Genomic DNA, 10727 nt, shown 5'->3' with positions numbered 1-10727 from the left:
TTACTTGTAACTCATGGTGAAATCCAAAGCAGATAAATAAGTCAGAGCTTGTGGAAGGTGTGATCGGCGGTCCTTTGGACATCTGTTTACTCAGCGGTCCTCTCCGTATCGTCTCAGCCAGACTGAGACCATTTAGAGGCTCAGCACATGCCTTTGCAGGTGTCTTCACTTAATTAGCTGATCAAGGAGTCACGCCATGAATTTTCAGTATTTAGCTGTCAGACAACAATTAATTTTCTAAAAGTCTCAATTCAGAGTTTTCATTATAAATTTACCAACAAATAAAGGCTTGAAATATTTTTCTGTATGTGAAAAATAGCAAGTTTTTAAAGAGGGACAGAAATATACTCTTTAATGTAGTGTTAGACCAATTGTTTCAAATTTGGCCTTAATGTAAATACATCAGAAGATTGGTAATCTACAGAAGCCGAGAGCGGTCGTGTCCCTCGGATACCTTTTCACAAGAGTTTGAGAAAAAGAATTCATTTCCTCATTAACTAAAGATAATGAAAGATGTTTTCTCATCATAATGAGGTAATGGGTGAATATTAAAACTGATTCCATCCTTCAATACCGCAACAGCAGGAGAGGATTTATAGGTATAAGTCATGGCAGCCTATGTGTAATTCTGTAAATAATCCTGGTTAACTTTTACGTAATGAGACAACGTTGTTGGTTTGATTGGTTTGATCGTTGTTGTAGTTTTTCCTCTCCACTGTCGCTACAAGCATGCTTAGTGTGAGGGATTGCTGAAGAGTCGATGAGTCAATGTAATCAACTGGTTTTCCTTAGATAGAAAACTTTGAATTAATTTGACTGGATGATCTGCTTGAACTGTAAAGTGCCTTGAGATGACTTGTGTTGTGAATTGGCGCTATAGAAATAAACTGAATTGAATTGAATTGAATTAAACAGGTCACATTAATATTGATATTAAAGGCAATCCCAAGGAGAGGTTATTCTGATTCTCCTTTATCTCCATTGATGTTTCTTAAACTATGACTGTTTGGGTTGTTGCTCTCTCCTCCTCATCGTTCTGCCTCCATCCTCCCTCTCCTTCATCTCTCAGCTCTGTGTCCTATTTGTGCTGCTGAGGCATCCGCCGTTTCCTTTGTGTGTTTTCTCAGAGGGGTGTCACTGGTTTGAAGTATTTGTACAGTTCGTGCAACCGTAGTATCTCCAGTGTCCTACCAGCTGGCAAACACAAACATGCAGGCACCCACCTTTCTGCTTCATCAAACCGAGTCAGAGTCCTGTTTTCATGCTGTGTGCTGGTTTTGTTTATGCCACCAGCAATTTAAGAAAAAAGCCTGTTTTTTTTCTCTTTCCTTCTCACTGTGTTTTGTCTGAAAAAATTTACCTGATCCCTTGTCCCTGTACAGACCGAAATATGTGAGGCTCCAAACGCACTGCTAGCTCATGCTGCAGGTCCTTAATTCATTTTCTTTTCTTAGAACTTCATTGTGCTTCCACGAACACAGAGGCACTTTACTGCTTAAATCTGAGGCCACGGCTTTTAAACGGTGCTGCTATGAGATACTTTGGCTGCTCCAGGTGGTTCTCAGAAATGATACAAAACCAAATCAAAGGGAAGGTCAGAGTTTTAAAACTAACTGATGTTACCGTGGGAACGGTAAGCAGCAGCAATATGCTTCATTAGCCTGACATCAGATTAGAATTGGATCCTTAAGGGTTGTGTTGGGTTTTCAACAGTCACCCTGAGAGGTCTCCATGGCAACAGGTATTCACATGGATTACTGTAAACATTTAAAACACCAGCATGTAACGTGATGCAGGATTTAACGATGCTGGAGACTTTGTTCATGAAAACTGAACTGCAGCTTATTATGCAGCAAACACTATTCCAGGCAATGAGATCCATGGAAGGGCTCGTTGGTTTTGTTTTTTAACCAGCATTAAAGTCGAGTCATCAAGGAATAATCAATAGATCATTATCTATACCTAAAACTAATACATTTGTCAGGCACGTGCAGAGGGGGGGGCTAAGGGGGCTTGAGCACCTGCCCCTTTTGCTCCATGATCCCAATGTGCCCTTTTGGTCCCTTTTTTTTTTTTTTCGACACATGTACTGAAATTATTATTATTATCTTTTTTTTTTGGCAAGAAAAACAATACAATAAGCCCTCCGGTCACATTGTTACCTTTGACCTTTTGCCGGTGACGACACACTTGCCTCTCGCACAGTCAGATAAGGCGGCTAACTGCGGAGCTAAAGGTAGCGGATATTCCACATTACACTGTGGCCGCTGCTCATTTGGCCCTAAGCAAGATCAACCATGATCGGACGGATGGCTGTCTTCAGTCTGCACCGCCTCTCCAATGTCAACCTGAATAGAGATGTAAGTGAAACCAAATGAGCCCCATGGATGATGCAGTATTGTTTGATCTAAAACACTGTTTGCTCTGTGCTTTTAGTCTTTTACATTGAAAATTATGTTTTTTAATTCACAAAAAACTGTTCTGTAATGATTACAGAACAGTTTTTTTGTGAATTAAAAAACATAATTTTTGGTGAAAATACTGGAGTAGGCTTCCTACTTGTCAGACAACGGAAAACTTTGAACGTTGTATAATTTCTCTACTTTAGCAAAGAGTAGCGGTTTAAACGGAGGAAAGTATAGGACGCGGCGCGCCTTTCTCTGAAGAACTACTGAGCGGGAGGAGACAGCCAGGTGAGGAAAAGCTGTTCTTATCTATCGATTCAGTATTTTTATCATACAGACAATAGGCTGTTGTTCTTGTGCTATGAGCTAGCTGCTAGCTAATGACTTTGCTAGCAAAGCAAGATAACTAAAAAGCTTCCCTGTGTCGTTAATGATAGTAGGACATTCTTCAGTATTACTTATGCAATAGGGGCACATCGCCCGTCAAAAACCTATCATCTCCATAATGGATATATGTCTGATTTTCTAATTTCCTTTGCTACATTTCATTTATTCTAGCGTTAGGTAAATGTATCTTAAAGGAGAACTCATCCAGAACTACCATGATAGATATATGATAGATATAATGTATGAAGCTGGTGAAAACAAAATTGCGCAGCTTATGCAAGGAGGATCGGTTGTCAGACCTTCTTTTGTTGGCAATCAAGAAGGATGTGCCAATCATTCACAGTGAGGTTATTAACATTTTTAAAGACATGGCTAACAGAAAACTGCTGCTGTGAACAAAAGAGAACAAAAATAGCAAAAATGCTTAAAAGTTGGAAATTTGTTTTTAAACAGTAAAATCACCATGACGGAAAATAAGTTTTTGGATCATAATCTTGGATTTAGTTTGGGGGAAAAAGAAAGGCAAGAGACTGAAATAAATAAGACATTGACCTTCACTCAACACAGAAAAGATGAGACAATGAGGAAAAAAAGAAAAGAGAAACTGACAAGAAAAAACGAAGAGGAAAGATTGAAGAAAATGTGTATAGGTACTTACAAAATACACTAAGACACAAACAGAGTAGGCTTTTCTCATGGTGACATTAATAAAATGTTTGTTTTGTTCTTTTTTTTCTGCAGTTCCACGTTAAAGTTTGATGCAGCAGCTCTGCTTTTCTGAATGGACCGTCTCCATCTCCACTGTCAGTACAGCAAACCAGGCAGACATTCTTTTTTATAGATTACAGTACACTAAAAGGTTGCATTGTGCCCTTGTATGCATTTTTAACAGTTTAATTCTGTAAAGACAAAATATGTCTGGTGGTCCAGCTCTGATTTACATCTTTGGCTAAATTGCAGGTTTGAATATTGTAATACTTTCCTATAGCAAAATAGACCTGCAGAAAGAAATTACTAATAAAATATTTTACATATGCATAATTCTATGTTCTATGTAGAGATTTCCCTTAGCTTTGATTGTATGTCTCACAATTTTGTAATTTATCATTGTTCATTAAACTCTGAAAGCTATGTGACTTTGTTAATATTCTGTCCTAAAATGCGATAAGATGTGCCCTTTTTTTTTGAGCACCTGCCCCTTTAGTGGTCTCTGCACGGCCCTGACATTTGTGGTGATTTAATGAATTTTGCGTAACTCAGTAAAGAAATTCAGGAAAATTTCAAAAAAATATCCACTGGACTTGGTTTCCAAGATATGAAGACGTTTTGCCACCTCTCCAGGAAGCTTTCTCAAGTAAAGTAAAGAAATAAATATAACAATTTTCATCGTGATAACTGAGTCAGGGAACAAATATAGTAACACCTCACTCCTAAAACATCAATTCTAAAATATTCATAATTCAAACTTCTGAAAGACCACGATCATCTGACTGAAGATGATCATGGTCACTTACCTGTGTTTCTCCCACAGAGAAATGTCAGAGATTGGACGGTGCCCCGCCCCCCCTCCTGCAGCATCCATGAGCCGCAGATCCTAGAAGCTCCACTTTAGTTTCAGTTTATTTCTGTTTTTATTTTAATAAACGTTTTTTACTTTCCTACTGATTGTCTCAGCTTGAATACTGGGTCCATCTGTCCCGATTTATGACACTTCTTCCAAATGTTGGGTACATATTACGTGTTTTTTCTCTGGCCAGATGTTCGATGGCAAATCCTCCCTCTTCAAGTTGGCGATCTAACGACGAACCCAACCGTGGTGGATCAGGAATCGGAAAGGTGCAATAAGTTTTGTTTTTTTTCACTTTTACCCGATGTATTCCAACATCCAGCTGCCATGCACGTGGGCATTGTCAGTTTCACTATAGCTCTGGTGAATTTCAATGGTGAAGTCCTCTGGAAATCTTCAATAATTGTTGTTGATTGCAGATGTGTCTAGTAGTTCCCATTGATTTTGCTTGTAAAGCGGGGAGAATGGCGCTAGGCTTACCGCACCGTGAGGTCACTGCTGGTTTTTGAAGCTTGTGGCGATCTCACCTTAAATTATATATTTTTTTACATGAATAAAGTGATACACGCCCGTCGAGGTAGTTTTAAGTATCTTTATCGTACAAAACTAAAGGGATAAACACAAACCATGCGTACTGACTATAGGTATGCTGGTCGGAAAGAACACTGGAAGATGTCAGGAGTGAGTTGACAATATATTTAGGCAAAAACGGCCGGTCGTTGACTCAGTGATCACGACGAAAATTATTATTTTTAAATTCATTAAAATTTATTAGTTTTAGTTATAGATAATGATCCATGTATCATTCCTTGCTGACGGGACTTTTCCTTTAAAGGAGTGAAAAGTTTAATGGTAAACAGAAAGCTAAAGCACCTCAGCTGCTCTCTATAGCCAAAAACTTCCCGCTGATTATGAACTGGTCCACGTTTGACCTTGAGGGAGAAAAAGAGAAAAACTTCAGCCCTTTTTCTTCAAACAGCTGGACAGGATTGGCTCCATTCAGAAGGACTGTGAATGGCAGGTAAATAGACATTGATTGTCGATAATTGTCACTGTGCTCTTTGGATTTGCGCCGGCTTCCAAAAAAGGGCAGATGCTATCTGGGTCCTGACCATCGGCCGGAGCTAAATGGAGAGACGCCGATATCTCACTCTGACTGGAGACAGAAGGGAGCGGATTGACGGATGTCTGGTCCTGGGCCTTTTGTGTCCTCGTGGGTCACTACGCCTCACCCATACAGTCTGTCGGCCGTCTCTTTGTTGTAAATAAATTTCTGTGCTTCGCAAACCACAGTGCCTAGGTTTCAGCCGCAGACAAAGGCCTAAGAAACAGTGAAATGTAATTACTGCTGCAAATGACCTGTAAAGGGCAACAACACAGAGAGAAGAATGACTCTGGATGTAGATAATGTGCATCTAATTGGTTGCTATTGTTCTGTGGTCAGCGTAAATGACTCCGTCACGCAGAGCTGTAGCAGGGGTCCGGAATAAGCCGCCGCGCTAGTAAACATGCATCCAGTGAACTGAGCTGAACTATTATTTCAGCAAAGAAACCCTAAACTATGAGTGTGTCATTGAAGCAAATAACACATGCGACTGGTTAATGTGCTGATAAATGCCAGAGCCTGGGGGACAGCGTGCAGCCAGGACAAACACTCACGCCTCAGCCCATCCAATGAACCCCAGAGCCGTGAATACAAGCTGAAAATTCATCCCCCTCTGTCACGCTTGTTTTGGCCCCACGTCCCCTACACTGAACCTGAGAGAAATGACAAAATCAGGGAACGAAATAGACTCAGATCCTGAGTGGAAGCGACTTGGAGATTGATTCAGTTGTTTTCTCCGACGGTGGAGGGAAAGAGGCAGAGGCCAAAGAAAAGATAGTGAGATTTAAAAGCACGGAGAAATGGAAGAGCGAGCAGCGAGGATAGAGACGCGGAGCGACAAGAGGGCAAAAAGCAAAGCGCCGGAGGAGGAACAATGAGATGGTGTGATGATAACAGCAATCAGTGAGGAGCAGAGGGAGTCGGAGGAGAGATAGAAGCAGAGGATGGAGAGCTGAGGGGAGCGCAGAGAGACAATATGGTGGCCAGGAGGGTTCCAAGGTTATATTGTCATGATGAAGCTAACGTCACCTCAGCTGCGGCGTGGAAAACAAAAACATGCAGACCTGATATGGAGCCTTTTAACCATAACAGCAGAGGAGGAGGGGAGGAGATACAAAGCAGGAAATCTTCAGCCTCTCTCCACCATAAGACCTCTTCAGCTCATAGACCATCGTCCACAGGTGGCAGACTTACTTCTGCTTCTTTTTAAGCTTTTCTCTTGTTTCCTGTGTTGGAAAAAAAAACAAAAAACAAGAAAACAACAACCCTAAATGCTGAGTTCCTGGAGTTTTGCGTAGCAAACACATCTGGAGACTCTGTGGTCTCCAAAATAAAGGCAGGATTAACATTTTAACTCTGTTAACCCTTTAAAGCCCGATCCAAGAATAAAACAAAACAGAAATTACTTTTTGTTGTTTGAATTCCTTATTTGGCCTTTTAACAAAATATGTAAAAAGAAAAAACAGAAATACATTTTTTATATTAATAATTTATTACTATGCGATAAGTCAAGAGTATTTTTTGTGTAGTCTTCTGCTGGCTGTTATCAGGTATATCTGATTGTGTACAATAGGATTTTGAGCAAAGTTTTTACCATTAAATTATGCAAAAGGTGTCAGACGCAAAATATTTCGGAAACCGTATGTATCAAATATGATACATTTGGCATTACTGGGTTAAAACAAGCAGGGGCGGATTGAGGAATCTGGGGCAAAGACAGGCAGGGGGCCCATTTGAAAATCGACAACACATAGAACAGACCCATTATACAGATACAGAAATTTTAACAGAATAGACATACATTATTTGTTCTACCTTTTGTCTCTATCTTCTCATCCCTTTTCTTGCTGTTTTCCTATGTTATCTTCTGTCCCTTTTTTATATTGGGGAGATGTTCAACTGACTTTTCATGCTGTCTCACAAGGAATGAAAGATTTTTTCCAATCACTAAGCCCATTCTAACTTAGCTGATTGCTCCTTCCTGTGTTTCCAAAAAGGCCAAAATAAATAACCCAGTCCTTCTTTTCACTGTAGACAAGCCATGATCTGCTTCTCTGTTCTCCATTTTTCATTTGGATGAAATAATAGCTGCATGAATCATGACAGCAGACAAGATAGACGAGAGCAGGATGCGGGGTTACCAATCTATTTCTCTGGGGAGCAGAGTTTGCTGCTATTAGATGTTGTCTCCAAAGTCTCCAGTAGCAGAAAAAGCCACTAGGTTTGGTGCTAGACGCTTTTTTGAAATAAAAGCACTAGAGAGGTCTGAAAAGTCGTTAAATATAGTGAAAAAAACACCAAGATGGCAACCCTGCTCTTCACACCGTTTGTTTCTAAATGGTTTGCTGCTGTCTGTTTGGAACTTTCTGAACATGTGCAGCAAATGGAATGATCCAATATGGTGGACACTGAAGGGGGGGGCTGAAACACACTTAATATTATAAGCATTCTGATGATTGATTTTTATCAAAAACATAAATAATGTGCACACATAAGAAATAGCTTTATTAACCATACTGGTAAACAGAGTTTTATGGGGCCCTCAGGAACTTGGGGCCCTAGCCAACTGCTTAGTTTTACCTAATGGTAAATCATCCCGTGAAAACAAGCACTGTTTAACAAAGAGAAATTGACACTAAGATTTCCCTGTAAAACTATCTACAGGTTGTGATTCATTTAAACTAAATGTTTCTGCACACAATGATGTTTTTCAGCAGTTTGTTTCACATTTAAACCGTTTTATACACACCCTCCTCACATGGAGTAAGTTAGCACAGGAGGGATTTCTGCATGTGTCCCTCAAGTCTTTCAGCACATTAATATTTCATTGGGCGTACAAAACAACGTTACACAGTCTGAAGTCGCTCATCTTTTAAACATTCTGTTCAACACACCTGAAGCGGGTCTTTCCAGGTTTTCTTCTCATTACTCCTCCATCCAAACACTCGCATGCAGCGTGGACATGCGCTGCCTCTGTTTTGGCTGGAGAAGATGCACTGAAGCATGAAACATGGTGGTTGAGCCGCCAGGGACTGATTCTCAGAGGAAATGTTACGGCTTCGTCCTGCAGAGAGATAAAAAACAAAGAAAATCAGCTAAACCAAGTTAAACAGCAAAAACCTGACAGAAAGAATAAACGTGACTCAAACCCGGAGATCACACCAGTACTCCAAAAAAGATCCGTCTGATGCCGCGTTCACACCCAATATGGACGTTTTGTTCCATTATTATTGGAAAGAACATCTTTTTTAAATGTGAAATATCCTGTCCAGAAATTAAGCTTTAAAACATTATTAATTAGAGAAACTTTGCTGCCTTTTCAAAATGTTCTTTCATCGTTTTTCTACTTTTTGCCAATATAATTTACATTCTTGTTTTTTCTAATGTTATTTTTCTAAATTTTACTCAGATTAAATTAATAAACAGTATTGTTTGAATGAATTCGAATTCATGGGCTGCGTCCCCTGCGACCAGGTCTACCTGGACTGGATCCCTCAAAATCAGTGAAAATAAGGAGACTGGAAGAGTTTTGGCTGTGAATTCAAACAGGTCTAGCGACAGTTGACACACAAAGCAGGAAAATAATTAATACCAAACTTTTCAAAACTGTTTATTTTTATTATTTTGTTTTTTATTTTTTTTATTGTAAAGTGAACAAAGACTAAGCTCATGAGATTACAGAGTTCCAACCACCGGGAGCATGAACACATAAAAGCAAATGTAATGATAGATAGTCAGTTAAATAACATGCTGCAGTCGTTAGGCACAACTCTGATGTTGCTGCTATTTTTTAAATATCCATTACTGTGAAAATGTCCATAGCTGCATATTGGTTATTTATTCTCCAGGTGCAGTTTTTTATATTGTTAAAACATTTTACAGTATTTTATTTGTTTATCTTTCAACTCTTCACTATTATGTTATTCTTATACATTTTTCTAAGGTTCACATTTATGTGACCATTTTGTAAACAGCAGAATTTTCCCATTGTGGGACAATAAAGTGATTTTCTATTCTATAAAAGGGGTAGAATGATGTACGAAAATCTAAACAATGTATGTATAAAAACTATATCAGCAAAATCTCTTACATTCAACAACAAAAAAATACTTAGATAAGCAAATTGTGCAAAATAACAAATACTAAATTTAAATCCTATCAGCTTTATAGTCCCCACTCTGCAGATATATTAGAATCTGTCCTTAAATTACAGCCAAACCCATTTACAGTAACAGATAAAACCCTTTAGATAAATCAAACATTACCGCCACATATATGACTCAATAACCATTAAAACAAATATTTTTATTCAACTCAGACGGAACTATTCACAGACTTGTATTATATTAAACTGAACTTCCAATATTCACCACTGTTTGGCTCCAAGTACCTCTTTCCTCTGATCATGGAGCAGCCGGCTTGCTTGGACTGGTAATGAATCCTGGGATATCCAAGGCTACGGAGGATACACCGGACCCGTCCTTCAAATCAGGCAAAAAGAAGTACAAAGATTGATGTTTAAAAAGGAATCTTAGGGGATCAGCAAAGGAAAGTGGAGACATTTTAAATGGCTATTACTGTAAAGCAAAAGATGAAGTTGCTTCCAAACTTGCTGCTAATTAACTTTTAATACAGAGTTTGTAAACGTATTAACTAAAGGTTACTGATGGCTGTTAAATGGATTAAGAAAAAATGCAAAAGTTAGTTGGTTTGTTAGTTAGTTAGTCACAGTATGGCTCCACAGTTTAAGTACTAATGAACAGAGCGGACTCATCTTCAGAGGTAGAGACTGAAGGCAGAGATGGTGCAGGATCCTCCGACAATGAAGGATTACAGGAGTACCTTCTAATAGCTCCGAACCAGGAAATCAGAGTGACGCTCTGTGGGAATCCGTTCCAGTTTAACACTTTGTTCATATATGTACATTTCAGGCAACCTTTCAAATTATAAAAATGACAGAAACCCTTTTATACAAGGTTATGCATAGAGATAAGAAGATGAAAGGAAACTGGGAGTGGCGGCCTAGTGATTAGGGCACACAGCTTGGAATCCTGAGGTTCTGAGTTCATAACCCACTCCCACAGACTGCCACTCTGGGTCTATGAGCAAGACCCTTCACCGCTGATTGCTCCCAAGGCGCCTCACAATGGCAGCCCACTGCTACCTAAAGAATGGGTTAAATGCAGAGGTAAATTTCTCCAATGTGAGATCAGTAAAGTTCAATTATTATCATTAAATGTGCTTAAAACTTAAGATAAACCCT

The sequence above is a fragment of the Cyprinodon tularosa genome, unplaced genomic scaffold (genome assembly GCF_016077235.1).
Source record: "Cyprinodon tularosa strain WSP-4 unplaced genomic scaffold, ASM1607723v1 ctg317, whole genome shotgun sequence".
Lineage (NCBI taxonomy): Eukaryota > Metazoa > Chordata > Actinopteri > Cyprinodontiformes > Cyprinodontidae > Cyprinodon > Cyprinodon tularosa.
The sequence above is the reverse complement of the archived record's forward strand: the minus strand, read 5'-3'. Positions refer to the sequence as shown.